Source organism: Arachis hypogaea, chromosome 18, assembly GCF_003086295.3.
Source record: "Arachis hypogaea cultivar Tifrunner chromosome 18, arahy.Tifrunner.gnm2.J5K5, whole genome shotgun sequence".
Taxonomy (NCBI): Eukaryota; Viridiplantae; Streptophyta; class Magnoliopsida; order Fabales; family Fabaceae; genus Arachis; species Arachis hypogaea.
In genome coordinates, this window is record NC_092053.1 from 41,626,858 (window position 1) to 41,641,537 (window position 14,680).

The following is a 14,680-nucleotide window of genomic DNA, read 5'->3' on the forward strand; positions in this document are numbered from 1 at the left end:
CCCAGCATGTTCCTTTAATGAGGTCACGTGATCAGTGTCACGCATACGCATGGATGACGCGTGCGCGTCGCTTGGCAAAATTTCTTAGTCACATGTACACGTGGGTCACGTGTACGCGTAGGCCACGCATGCGCGTCGCTATGATTTTCACAAATCCTCATTTCTTCATGAATTCTCCTCTTTGCCTGCTTTTTCTTCACTTCTTCAATTCGATCATTGCCTCCTAGGCCTGAAATCACTAAACAAACATATCAAGGCATCGAATGAAATTAAAGTGAATTAAATTTGGCAAATTTAAGGCCTAAAAAGCATGTTTTCACTCTTAAGTACTATTTAAGAGAAATTCACAAAAGCATGCTATTTCATTGAATAAATGTGAGAAAATTTGATAAAATTCACTAAATTCAACACAAGATAAACCACAAAATTGGGGTTTTGTCAGTGGTTGAAGTATTTTTAGTGGGTTGGAAGATTATGTTAGACTTAAGTTGAAAATGAATGACATTCACAGGTAGAATTTAAGGTAAAGAAAGAAAAGAGAGCATACAGAATACATGGTAGACATATGTGAATATAGAATGTGAAAAATTCTACCATGTTAACCCAAAATGTAAGCATATGATATTGACAAGGTATGGCATCACTAGAGCATGACACGCAGATGTTGAAAAACTATAGTTATACGAAAATGGAGTTTCGTCCCTCATGGTGCACACAAGATTAATTAGGAATAGTGAAGTGGTTAACATTAGCAAGTAATTGGGTTAAAATTGCATGGATTTATTGCTAGGGTAGGAAGAATGGGTTTTTTTTATAACACATGTGTAAGTAGTGGTGGCGGTTGATTATCTGTCCAAGTGGGTGGAAGCAGTGGCTTTACCCACTAATGATGCCAAAGTGGTGTTGAGCTTTCTTCAGAGATATATTTTCATCCGGTTTGGTGTCCCAAGGACACTGATTAGTGATGGAGGAAGCCACTTCTACAACAGACAGCTGGACTCGCTTTTGCAGAGATATGGAGTCTATCATAAAGTGACAACCCCCTATCACCCACAGACAAGTGGACAGGTTGAGGTCTCTAATAGAAAACTCAAGCAGATTCTGGATAAGACCGTTAGTACTTCACGGAAGGACTGGGCTAAGAAGTTTGATGATACTCTCTGGATGTACCAAACGGCATTCAAGACTCCTATTGACATGTTCCCATATCAGTTGGTCTATGGCAAAGCCTGTCACTTGCCAATGGAGTTGGAGTACAGAGCATACTGCGCAACAAAGTTTCTGAACTTTGATGCCAAAGCTGCAGGAGAAAAGAGGCTCCTTCAATTGAATAAGCTTGATGAATTTAGAAATTTTGCTTATGAAAATGCCAAGCTATATAAAGAGAAGACTAAGTTGTGGCATGACAAGAAGATAGCCACCAGAGCATTTAAGCCAGGCCAGAAAGTCCTACTGTTCAATTCAAGGCTCAAACTCTTTCCTGGGAAGCTGAAGTCTCGGTGGTCAGGACCATTTGTGGTCATGAAGGTGTCTCCGTATAGTTATGTGGAAGTTCAGGAAAAAACTCTGATAGGATGTTTACTGTCAATGGCTAGAGGTTAAAGTATTATCTTAAAGATGACGTTGATCATCAGAGATCTGCTCATCTGCTAACTTAGTAGAGCTAACTATCAAGCTAGTGACGTTAAAGAAGCGCTTGTTAGGAGGCAACCCAATATTCAGTATCCTTAGATTTTCTATTTGTTTTGAATTTAGTTTTGTTGTTTTGATTTCTTATAGTTTCCTTCGTTTTACATGTGTTTTAGTCATGCAGAGTGTTTAAAACAGGAACAGATGCAATCAGAAGGAATTTTAGACCACCCTGAAGGGAATTCAATTCGGCCAGGATAGCGTCAAACTTGAGCTTCTCAAGTTTGGTGACACATATGAGGATTTGGAGTAATTGATTAGGTGCTTAATTTTGAAGGAGTTTGCTTCAGGAGGGGTGGCACCAAACTTGGAGATATGAAGTTTGGCACCACCAATGACGTAATTTTAGAGTTCCATTCAGCCAGGGTGGCACCAAACTTGGCCACCCTTTACGTAAAAAAAAAATTTGAGTTTTGGGTGCCAAACGCTGCATCACTGGCGTTTGGCACCACGGGGTGTTTCACATGAAAAAATCAATTCGGGTAGAGTGGCGACAAACGCCACGTCACTGGCGTTCGATGCAAAGAATGAAGACTATGTGGATTTGGTTTGAAGTTTCAGTAATTCACGAGAATCCCTCATGATTATCCCCACTTTTTTTTAGCCCTATGCCCTTGACATCTTCCATTTCCCATATCTTCTTTCAAATCAAATTCCACTCCCCATATCCCTCATCAAATCATACTCCTCTTCCCCGATCCTGGCATTTAGCACCACTCAATCTGGATCTAACTTCTTCAAAGCAGCATCTTAGTGGATTTAGCTCTTAGTTATTATCTTATCTTTTATTTTGTAATTTTTATTTACAAACAAAATCTTTTAGGAGCTCTGTTTATTTCTATGGATAAGGCTACTGCTTTTCTATTTTAATTAATGTATTAATTCAGTTTCAATAATTTCTTTCGTTCTTCATCTTATGAATCTGGGTAAAACGACAGTATAACCCTTATTCTATATGTGTTCTTGTGATTCTCGACAGAGCTATCTCGCTTGAACAATAACTTGAAAGCAAATTCTTCCTAAATTACTAATTACTTGAACTAATACGTGATATATAATCTGTTTAGCCTTGGATAATTAGGGTTCCTGTGGCCATAAACTAGATTTGCTCTTAACCTTCTAAAAATCTAAACTAAGTGACTAAGACATTGGCAGTTGATTTGGGTTAGAGGAGACTAAATCACTAAAAAGTTAGGGTTTAGTCAATTACAATTTGTTGTGAAACAAATCTTGCATGATTAAAATATTGGTAAGTGGTGCATGAAATCCTGATTCACACTTTTCACAACTCCGCACAACTAACGAGCAAGTGCACTGGGTCGTCCAAGTAATACCTTACGTGAGTAAGGGTTGATCCCACGGAGATTGTCGGCTTGAAGCAAGCTATGGTCATCTTGTAAATCTTAGTCAGGCGGATTCAAATGGTTATGAGGTTTTGATAATTAAAAGATAAATAAAACATAAAATAAGATAAAGATACTTATGTAATTCAGTGGTGGGAATTCCAGATAAGCGTTTGGAGATGCTTTGTTGCTTCTGAATCTCTGCTTCCGTATTGCCTTCTCCCAATCATGTGTGCTCCCTTCCATGGCAAGCTGTATGATCCTCTCAGATGAAAAATACCAGGTACGATCTCTGTACAGCTAATCAACTGTCGAATTTCTCGTCTCGGATGAAAAATACCATGTACAGCTACTGCACGGCTAATCATCTGTCGCTTCCCACTAGCATCGAAATAGAATCTCTCTATCCTTTTGCACACTGTCACTGCGCCCAACATTCGCAGGTTTGAAGCTCTTCATAGTCATCCCTTCCCAGATCCTACTCGGAATACCACAGACAAGGTTTAGACTTTCCGGATCTCAGGAATGCTGCAAATGGTTCTAGCCTATACCACGAAGATACTAATCTCACGGACTTGGTTCGTGTATTAGATACCCAATAGAATATACTCCGGCTGTCATCCAATGACTATGTTGAACATCATGTAGACCGCTTGTGGTTGTCAGGCATGCGGATCTTGGCTAAGCGAGTAATAAAGATAGTGGGTGATTGTCACAGGTCACCCCTTTATTTTGACTTAACTGAATTAAGAACAAGAGTATATCTTGGAGAAGAAGTAGGCGTGAATTGAAAGAAAAACAATAGTACTTGCATTAATTCATGAAGAACAGCAGAGCTCCACACCTTAATCTATGGGGTTTAGAAACTCCACCGTAGAAAATACATAAGTGAAAAAGGTCTAAGCATGGCCGTGAGGCCAGCCTCCAAAAGAGGTTTCAAAAATCACACCTTACCAAAATGAATCTCAAAAAATAGTTTTTATACTCAACTAGTAACTTAGGTTTACAGAAAATAAGTAACTAAGTGCAGAAATCCATTTTCGGGGCCCACTTGGTGTGTGCTTAGGCTGAGCCTTGAGCTTTACACGTGCATAGGCCATTCTTGGAGTTAAACGCCAGCTTGGGTGCCAGTTTGGGCGTTTTACACCAGTTTTGGTGCCAGTTCTGGCGTTTGGACGTCAGTTTGGGCCATTAAATCTCAAGCAAAACATGAACTATTATATATTGATGGAAAGCCCAGGATGTCTACTTTCCAACGCAATTGAGAGCGTGCCAATTGGGCTTTTGTAGCTCCAGAAAATCCACTTTGAGTACAGCAGGGTCAGAATCCAACAGCATCTGCAGTCCTTTCTCAGCCTCTGAATCAGATTTTTGCTCAGGTCCCTCAATTTCAGCCAAAAAATACCTGAAATCACAGAAAAACACACAAACTTATAGTAAAGTCCAGAAATGTGATTCTTGCATAAAAGCTAATAAAAATATAATAAAAACTAACTAAAACATACTAAAAACTATGTAAAAACAATACAAAAAAGGGTATAAATTATCCGCTCATCACAACACCAAACTTAAATTGTTGCTTGTCCCCAAGAAACTAAAAATAAAATAGGATAAAAAGAAGAAAATATGCAATAATTTTCAAAAATATCGATGAAGATTAGTCTCAATTAGATGAGTAGGGCTAGTAGCTTTTTGCTTCTGAACAGTTTTGGCATCTCACTTTATCCTTTAAAGTTCAGAATGATTGGCATCCATGGGAACTCAGAATTCAAATAGTGCTATTGATTCTCCTAGTTTAGTATGTTGATTCTTGAACACAGCTACTTTATGAGTCTTGGCTGTGGCCCTAAGCATTTTGTTTTCCAGTATTACCACCGGATACATAAATGCCACAGACACATAACTGGGTGAACCTTTTCAGATTGTGACTCAGCTTTGCTAGAGTCCCCAGTTAGAGGTGTCCAGAGTTCTTAAGCACACTCTTTTTGTTTTGGATCACGACTTTAACCGCTCAGTCTCAAGATTTTTACTTGACACCTTCATGCCACAAGCACATGGCTAGGGACAACTTGATTTAGTCGCTTAGGCCAAGATTTTATTCCTTTGGGCCCTCCTATCCATTTATGCTCAAAGCCTTGGATCCTTTTCACCGTTGCCTTTTGGTTTAAAGGGTTATTGGCTTTTTCTGCTTGCTTTTTCTTTTTCTTTCTTTTTATTTTTTTTCTTTATTTTTTTTCGCAAGCTTTTGCTTTTTTTTTCACTACTTTTTCTTGCTTCAAGAATCAATTTTGTGATTTTTCAGATCATCAATAACATTTCTCTTTTTTAATTATTCTTTCAAGAGCCAACAATTTTAACATTCATAAACTTCACTATAAAAAATATGCACTATTCAAGCATTCATTCAGAAAACAAAAAGTATTGCCACCACATCAATATAATTAAGCTAACTTCAAGATAATTTTCGAAATTATGCACTTCTTGTTCTTTTGCAATTAAAAACATTTTTCATTTAAGAAAGGTGAGGGATTCATGGAATCATTCATAGCTTTAAGACATAGACTCTAAACACTAATGATCATGTAATAAAGACACAAATATAGACAAAACAATAAAGCATAGGAACGAAAAACAGAAAATTAAGAACAAGGAAATTAAAGAACGAGTCCACCTTAGTGACGGCGGCTAGTTCTTCCTCTTAAAGATCCTATGGAGTGCTTGAGCTCCTCTATGTCTCTTCCTTGCCTTTGTTGCTCCTCTCTCATGGCCTTTTGGTCCTCTCTGATTTCATGGAAGATGATGGAGTGCTCTTGGTGCTCCATCCTTAGTTGTCCCATGTTTGAACTCAAATCTTCTAAAGAGGTGTTGAGTTGCTCCCAATAGTTGTGTGGAGAAAAATGCATCCCTTGAGGTATCTCAGGGATTTCTTGATGAGGAACTTCCTCATGCTCTTGTTGAGGTCCATGAGTGGGCTCTCTTGTTTGTTCCATCCTTTTCCTAGTGATGGGCTTGTCTCCCTCAATGAGGATTTCTTCCTCTATGACAACTCCAGCTGAATTGCATAGGTGACAGATGAGATAAGGAAAGGCTAACCTTGCCAAAGTGGAGCGCTTGTCTGCCACCTTGTATAGTTCCGGAGATATGATCTCATGAACTTCTACTTTCTCTCCAATCATAATACTATGGATCATGATAGCCCGGTCCACAGTAACTTCAGACCGGTTGCTAGTGGGAATGATAGAACGTTGGATGAACTCCAACCATCCTCTAGCCATGGGTTTGAGGTCAGGCCTTCTCAATTGAACCGGCTTGCCTCTTGAGTCTCTCTTCCATTGTGCTCCTTCCACATAGATGTTCATGGGAACTTGGTCCAACCTTTGATCAAAGTTGACTCTTCTAGTGAAAGGGTGAGGATCTCCTCTCATGATTGGCAAGTTGAATGCTAACCTTACAGTTGCTGGACTAAATTCCAAGTATTTCTCCCGAACCATTGTGAGCCAATTCTTTTTTGATCATGGTTCCTAGTGATCCATGCATTAGCATAGAACTCTTGAACCATTATGATCCCGACTTGTTGAATGGGGTTGGTGAGAGTTTCCCAACCTCTTCTTCGAATCTCATGTTGGATCTCCGGATATTCACTCTTTTTGAGCATGAAGGGGACCTCGGAGATCATTTTTTTTCTTGGCCACAACTTCATAGAAGTGGTCTTGATGGACTTTTGAGATGAATCTCTCCATCTCCCATGACTCAGATGTGGAAGTAATTGCCTTCCCTTTCCTCTTTCCAGAGGTTTCTCCGGCCTTAGGTGCCATTAATGGTTATGAAAAAACAAAAAGCAGAGCTTTTTCCACACCAAACTTAAAAGGTTTGCTCGTCCTCGAGAAAAAGAAGAAAGAAAGGAGGAGAAGAAGAAGAAATGGAGGAGAAGGAGGGGTGTGTTGGGTTTGGCCAAGGGAGGGAGAAGTGTGTATGATGTGTGAAAATGAAGGTGGTAAGGAGGGGTATTTATAAGGTAAGAGAGAGAAAGAAGTCGTGTATGAGGGGTTGGGTTTGGAAGGGAAATGGTTTGAATTTGAATGGTGAGGTAGGTAGGGTAGCTGGGTTATGGAGAATAGTGGATGGATGTGAGTGGTGAAGGGATTATGGGAAATAGTGGATGGATGTGGGTGGTGAAGGGATTATGGGGAAGAGGGTAGAATTTGATAGGTGAATGGTGTTTGGGGAAGAGGTGGTGATTGGATTGGTCAAGGGTGTTTGGAGAAGAGTGTTATAGAGAGGTGTGAAGAGGGGAGAAAGAGAGATGGGGTAGGTGGGGATTTTGTGGGGTCCACAGATCCTGAGGTGTCAAGGAATTTGGGTCCCTGCACCATTCTGGCATTTAAACGCCCACTGTGTGCCAATTCTGGCGTTAAAGGCCAGCTCAGCTACCTTTTCTGGCGTTAAACGCTAGTTTGATGCCCCTTTCTGGCGTTTAACGCCAGCCAGACACCCTTTTCTGGCGTTTAACGCCAGCCTTTAGCCAGACACCCTTTTCCGGCGTTAAACACCAGTCTGCCCGCCAATTCTGGTGTTTAACGCCCAGAATGCTGCCAGACTGGGCGTTAAACGCCCATTCTGCTATCCTTACTGGCGTTTAAATGCTAGTAAGCCTGTCCCTAGGGTGTACTATTTTTTATGCTGTTTTTGATTCCGCTTTAATTCTGCAGTTGTTTTTGTGACTCCACATGATCATCTACCTAAAGAAAACATAAAATAACAATGGAAAACAAATAGATATAATTAAATAAAATAAGGTTGCCTCCCAATAAGCACTTCTTTAATGTCAATAGCTTGACAATGAGCTATTAGAGAGCTTCACAGAGACTAAGAGCTTAATGGTGGCCTCCCAACACCAAACTTAGAAGTTGAGTGTGGGGGCTCTGTTTGACTCTGTATTGAGAGAAGCTTTTCATGCTTCTTCTCCATGGTTACAGAAGAAGATCCTTGAGCCTTAAACACAAGGTAGTCCTCATTCAATTGAAGGACTAACACTCCTCTGTCCACATCAATCACAGCTCTTGCTATGGCTAGGAAGGGTCTTCCAAGGATAATAGATTCATCTTCATCCTTCCCAGTGTCTAGGATTATGAAATCAGCAGGGATATATAGGCCTTCAACCTTCACTAAGACATCCTCTACAAGTCCATAAGCCTATTTTCTTGATTTGTTGCCAATTCTAGTGAGAATTTTGCAGCTTGTACCTCAAAGATCCCTAGTTTCTCCATTACAGAGAGTGGCATGAGGTTTATTCCTGACCCCAGGTCACACAGAGCTTTCTCAAAGGTCATGGTGCCTATGGTACAAGATATTAAGAACTTTCCAGGATCCGGTTTCTTCTGAGGTAATTTCAGTTGAACCAGAGCATTCAGTTCATGGATGAGTGATGAGCGGATAATTTATACGCTTTTTGGCATTGTTTTTAGTATGTTTTTAGGAGAATCTAGTTACTTTTAGGGATGTTTTCATTAGTTTTTATGTTAAATTCACATTTCTGAACTTTACTATGAGTTTGTGTATTTTTCTGTGATTTCAGGTATTTTCTGGCTGAAATTGAGGGACTTGAGCAAAAATCAGATTCAGAGGTTGAAGAAGGACTGCTGATGCTGTTGGATTCTGACCTCCCTGCACTCAAAGTGAATTTTTTGGAGCTACAAAACTTGAAATGGCGCGCTTCCAATTGCGTTGGAAAGTAGACATCCAGGGCTTTCCAGCAATATATAACAGTCCATACTTTGCCCAGGTTTAGATGACGCAAACTGGCGTTCAACGCCAGCTCTCTGCCCAATTCTGGCGTCCAGCGCCAGAAACAAGTTGCAAAGTGGAGTTCAACGCCCAAAATGGCACAAAAGCTGGCGTTCAACTCCAAGAATGACCTCTCCACGTGTAGACTTTAAGCTCAGTCCAAGCACACACCAAGTGGGCCCCAGAAGTGGATTTATGCATCAATTACTTACTTCTGTAAACCCTAGTAGCTAGTTTATTATAAATAGGACTTTTTATTATTGTATTAGACATCCTGGATTGTATTTTGATCCTGTGATCTCGTTTTGGGGGCTGGCCATTCGGCCATGCCTGGACCTTTCACTTATGTATTTTCGACGGTAGAGTTTCTACACTCCATAGATTAAGGTGTGAAGCTCTGCTGTTCCTCAAAGATTAATGCAAAGTACTACTGTTTTTCTATTCAATTCAACTTATTCCACTTCTAAGATATTCATTCGCACTTCAACATGAATGTGATGAACATGACAATCATCATCATTCCCTACGAACGCGTGCCTGACAACCACTTCCGTTCCACCTTAGATTGAATGAGTATCTCTTGGATCTTTTAATCAGAATCTTCGTGGTATAAGCTAGATTGATGGCGGCATTCATGAGAGTCCGGAAAGTCTAAACCTTGTCTGTGGTATTCCGAGTAGGACTCTGGGATTGAATGACTATGACGAATTTCAAACTCGCGAGTGCTGGGCGTAGTAACAGACGCAAAAGGAGGGTGAATCCTATTCCAGTATGATCGAGAACCTCAGATGATTAGCCGTGCTGTGACAGAGCATTTGGACCATTTTCACAAGAGGATAGGATGCAGCCATTGGCAAGGGTGACGCCTCCAGACGATTAGCCATGCAGTGACAGCGCATCGGACCATTTTCCAGAGAGGATCAAAAGTAGCCATTGACAGCGGTAATGTCCTTACATAAAGCCAGCCATAGAAAGGAGTAAGACTGATTGGATGAAGGCAGCAGGAAAGCAGAGGTTTAGAGGGACGAAAGCATCTCCATGCATTTATCTGAAATTCTCACCAAGGATTTACATAAGTATTTCTATCCCTATTTTATTATTAATATTCGAAAACTCCATAACCATTTTATATCTACCTGATTGAGATTTACGAGATGACCATAGCTTGCTTCATACCAACAATCTCCGTGGGATCGACCCTTACTCGCGTAAGGTTTATTACTTGGATGACTCAGTGCACTTGCTGGTTAGTTGTGCGAAGTTGTGATAAAGAGTTGAGATCACAATTGAGCGTACCATGTTGATGGCGCCATTGATGATCACAATTTCGTGCACCAAGTTTTTGGCACCGTTGCCGGGGATTGTTTGAGTTTGGACAACTGACGGTTCATCTTGTTGCTCAGATTAGGTAATTTTCTTTTCGTTTTCTTTTCAAAAAGTTTTCAAAAATTTTTCAAAAAAATCTTTCAAAAATTTCTCCTTTGTTTTCGAAAAAAAAAACTTTTTAAAATAAAAATATTTTCAAAAATATATTTTTCTTCAGAATTTTTAAGAATGAATTCTAGAGTTTAATGAAGCATGTTGAAGCATGTTGGCTATAAAACCATGTCTAAATTCTTTTGAACAGAGGTTTTGGCTTAAAATTGAATGAATTACACTCACATTTTTACTAAAGCTTGGCTGGCTATTAAGCCATGCCTGACCCTTTGATTGGAGCTTTAGACTAAAGAGCATAAGATTCCTGGAATTCATATTAAAAATTTTGGAATCCTTATTTTTCTTTTTCAAAATGATTTTCGAAAAAATTAAAAGAAAATACAAAAAACTCATAAAATCATAAAAATCAAAAATATTTTTCATGTTTCTTGTTTGAGTCTTGAGTTAATTTTAAGTTTGGTATCAATTGCATGTTCATCTTGCATTTTTCGAAAAAAATCATGCATTCATAGTGTTCATGATCTTCAAGTTGTTCTTGGTAAGTCGTCTTGTTTGATCTTGATGTTTTCTTGTTTTGTGTCTTTTCTTGTTTTTCATATGCATTCTTGCATCCATAGAGTCTAAACATGAAAGATTTCTAAGTTTGGTGTCTTGCATGTTTTCTTTGCATTAAAAATTTTCCAAAAATATGTTCTTGATGTTCATCATGATCTTCAAAGTATTCTTGGTGTTCATCTTGACATTCATAGCATTCTTGCATTCATCACATACTTTGATCCAAAATTTTCATGCATTGAGTCTTTTTCATGTTTTTCTCTCTCATCATAAAAATTCAAAAAAATAAAAAAAAATATCTTTCCCTTTTTCTCTCTTAAAATTTTGAAAATTAGATTTGACTTTTCAAAAATTTTTAAAATCTAGTTGTTTTTATGAGTCAAATCAAATTTTCAATTTTAAAAATCTTATCTTTCTCAAAATCTTTTTCAAAAATCAAATCTTTTTCTTCTTTCTTAGTTATTTTCGAAAATTCTAAAAATATTTTTCAAAAATCATTTTCTTATTTTTATATCAAATTTTCAAAAATAACAATAACAATTAATGTTTTGGTTCAAAAATTTCAAGTTTGTTACTTGCTTGTTAAGAAAGATTCAAACTTTAAGTTTTAGAATCATATCTTGTGATTTCTTGTGAATCAAGTCATTAATTGTGATGTTAAAAATCAAATCTTTTTCAAAAACTAATTTCAATCATATCTTTTCAAAAATATCTTCTTATCTTATCTTTTTCAAAAATTTGATTTTAAAATATCTTTTCTAACTTCCTAACTTCTTATCTTTTCAAAATTTGTTTCAACTAACTAACTAACTTTTTGTTTTGTTTCTTATCTTTTTCAAAACCACCTAACTAACACTCTCTCTCTAATTTTCGAAAATATCTACCCCTTTTTCAAAATTTCTTTTTAATCAACTAATTATTTTAATTTTTGATTTTAATTTTCGAAAATTACTAACCTTTTTCAAAAACTATTTTCGAAAATCACTAACCCTTTTTCAAAAATAATTTTCGAAAATTCTTCTCCCTCATCTCCTTCTAATTATTTATTCATCTACTAACACCTCTCTTCATCTCACATCACTGCTCCTATCCTTACCCTTGTGTTTGGATTCTTCATTCTTCTTCACCCCTATTCCTTTTCTTCTTATACTAACAATAAGGAACCTCTTTACTGTGGCATAGAGGATTCCTCTTCTTTTCTTGTTCTCTTCTATTTCTTATGAGCAGGAACAAGGAAAAAGGCATTCTTGTTGAAGCTGATCCAGAACCTGAAAGGACTCTGAAGAGGAAACTAAGAGAAGCTAAATTACAACAATCCAGAGACAACCTTATTGAAAATTTCGAACAAGTAAAGGAGATAGCAGCCAAACCCAACAACAATAATGCAAGGAGAATGCTTGGTGACTTTACTGCACCTAATTCCAATTTACATGGAAGAAGCATCTCCATTCCTGTCATTAGAGCAAACAACTTTGAGCTGAAACCTCAGCTAGTTTCTCTGATGCAGTAGAACTGCAAGTTTCATGGACTTCTATCTGAAGATCCTTTTCAGTTCTTAACTGAATTCTTGCAGATCTGTGATACTGTTAAGACTAATGGAGTAGATCCTGAAGTCTACAGGCTCATGCTTTTCCCTTTTGCTGTAAGAGACAGAGCTAGAGTGTGGTTGGACTCTCAACCCAAAGACAGCCTGAACTCTTGGGATAAGCTGGTCACGACTTTCTTAGCCAAGTTCTTTCCTCCTCAAAAGCTGAGCAAGCTTCGAGTGGATGTTCAAACCTTCAGACAGAAAGAAGGTGAATCCCTCTATGAAGCTTGGGAGAGATACAAGCAACTGACCAAAAAGTGTCCTTCTGACATGCTTTCAGAATGGACCATCCTGGATATATTCTATGATGGTTTATCTGAGCTATCAAAGATGTCATTGGACATTTCTACAGGTGGATCCATTCACCTAAAGAAAACACCTGCAGAAGCTCAAGAACTCATTGACATGGTTGCTAGTAACCAGTTCATGTACACTTCTGAGAGGAATCCTGTGAGTAATGGGATGCCTATGAAGAAGGGAGTTCTTGAAATTGATACTCTGAATGCCATATTGGCTAAGAATAAAATATTGACTCAGCAAGTCAATATGATTTCTCAGAGTCTGAATGGAATGCAAGCTGCATCCAATAGTACTCAAGAGGCAGCTTTTGAAGAAGAAGCTTACGATCCTGAGAACCCTGCAATAGCAGAGGTGAATTATATGGGTGAACCTTATGGAAACACCTATAATCCATCATGGAGAAATCATCCAAATTTCTCATGGAAGGATCAAAAGCCTCAACAAGGCTTTAATAATGGTGGAAGAAATAGGTTTAACAATAGTAAACCTTTTCCATCATCTACTCAGCAACAGACAGAGAACTATGAACAAAATACCTCTAATTTAGCAAACTTAGTCTCTGATCTATCTAAGGCCACTGTGAGTTTCATGAATGAAACAAGGTCTTCCATTAGAAATTTGGAAGCACAAGTGGGCCAGCTGAGTAAAAAGATCACTAAAATCCTTCCTAGTACTCTCCCAAGCAATACAGAAGAGAATCCAAAAGGAGAGTGCAAGGCCATTGAATTAATTACCATGGCCGAACCTGTGAAGGAAGGAGATGACGTGAATCCCAAGGAGGAAGACCTCCTGGGACGTCCAGTTAGGGGTGGAAACAGGCCAGGCCAGGCCAGGCTTTGCTCTTAACAGGTCTGGCCTGTTATACAGTTGATTGGCCTGAGCCTGGCCTGTAGCCTGTTATAGGCTCTTTATAAAGTACTAGGCCTGGCCTGTTATTCAGCCTGGCCTGGCCTGAAGCCTGTTAAAAGGCCTGCTAATTTTTTTTTACAAAAATAAAAATATTATTTAAAAAAATTATTTTTTAATAAAAATAGTTATATGTAATATGTCATATATTTAATATTTGTAAAAAATTTTAAACTTTTAACATATTTAAAATATACAAAAATATTTATAATAAAATATAATAAATTTAAAATATCTCATAATTTTATTAATAATAAATAATTATTTATATATTTAATTATATTTTAATAGGCCCAGGCAGGCCTGACAGGCCTATAAGGCTAATTAGTGAGCCTGAGCCTGGCCTATTAATGTATTAAGGCTTTTAAAAGAGCCTGGGCCTGTACCTATTTTATAACAGGCCAGGCCAAACACAGGCCAGGCTGCAGGCCCCTGGCAGGCCGCCTGGCCTTTTTCCACCCCTACGTCCAGTGATCAATAAGGAGCTTCCCTTTGAGGAACCAAAAGAATCTGAGACTCATCTAGAGACCATAGAGATTCCATTAAACTTCCTTATGCCATTCATGAGCTCTGATGAGTATTCCTCTTCTGAAGAGAATGAGGATGTTACTGAAGAGCAAACTGCCAAGTTTCTTGGTGCAATCATGAAGCTGAATGCCAAATTATTTAGTATTGAGACTTGGAAAGATGAACCTCCCTTGTTCACCAATGAACTAAGTGATCTGGATCAACTGAGGTTACCTCAGAAGAAACAGGATCCTGGAAAGTTCTTACTACCTTGTACCATAGGCATCATGATCTTTGAAAAGGCTCTGTGTGACCTTGGTTCAGGGATAAACCTCATGCCCCTCTCTGTAATAGAGAAACTAGGAATCTATGGGGTGCAAGCCAGTAAAATCTCATTAGAGATGGCAGACAATTCAAGAAAACAGGCTTATGGACAAGTAGAGGACGTGTTAGTAAAGGTTGAAGGCCTTTACATCCCTGCTGATTTCATAGTCCTAGATACTGGGAAGGATGAGGATGAATCCATCATCCTAGAAAGACCTTTCCTAGCCACAGCAAGAGCTGTGATTGA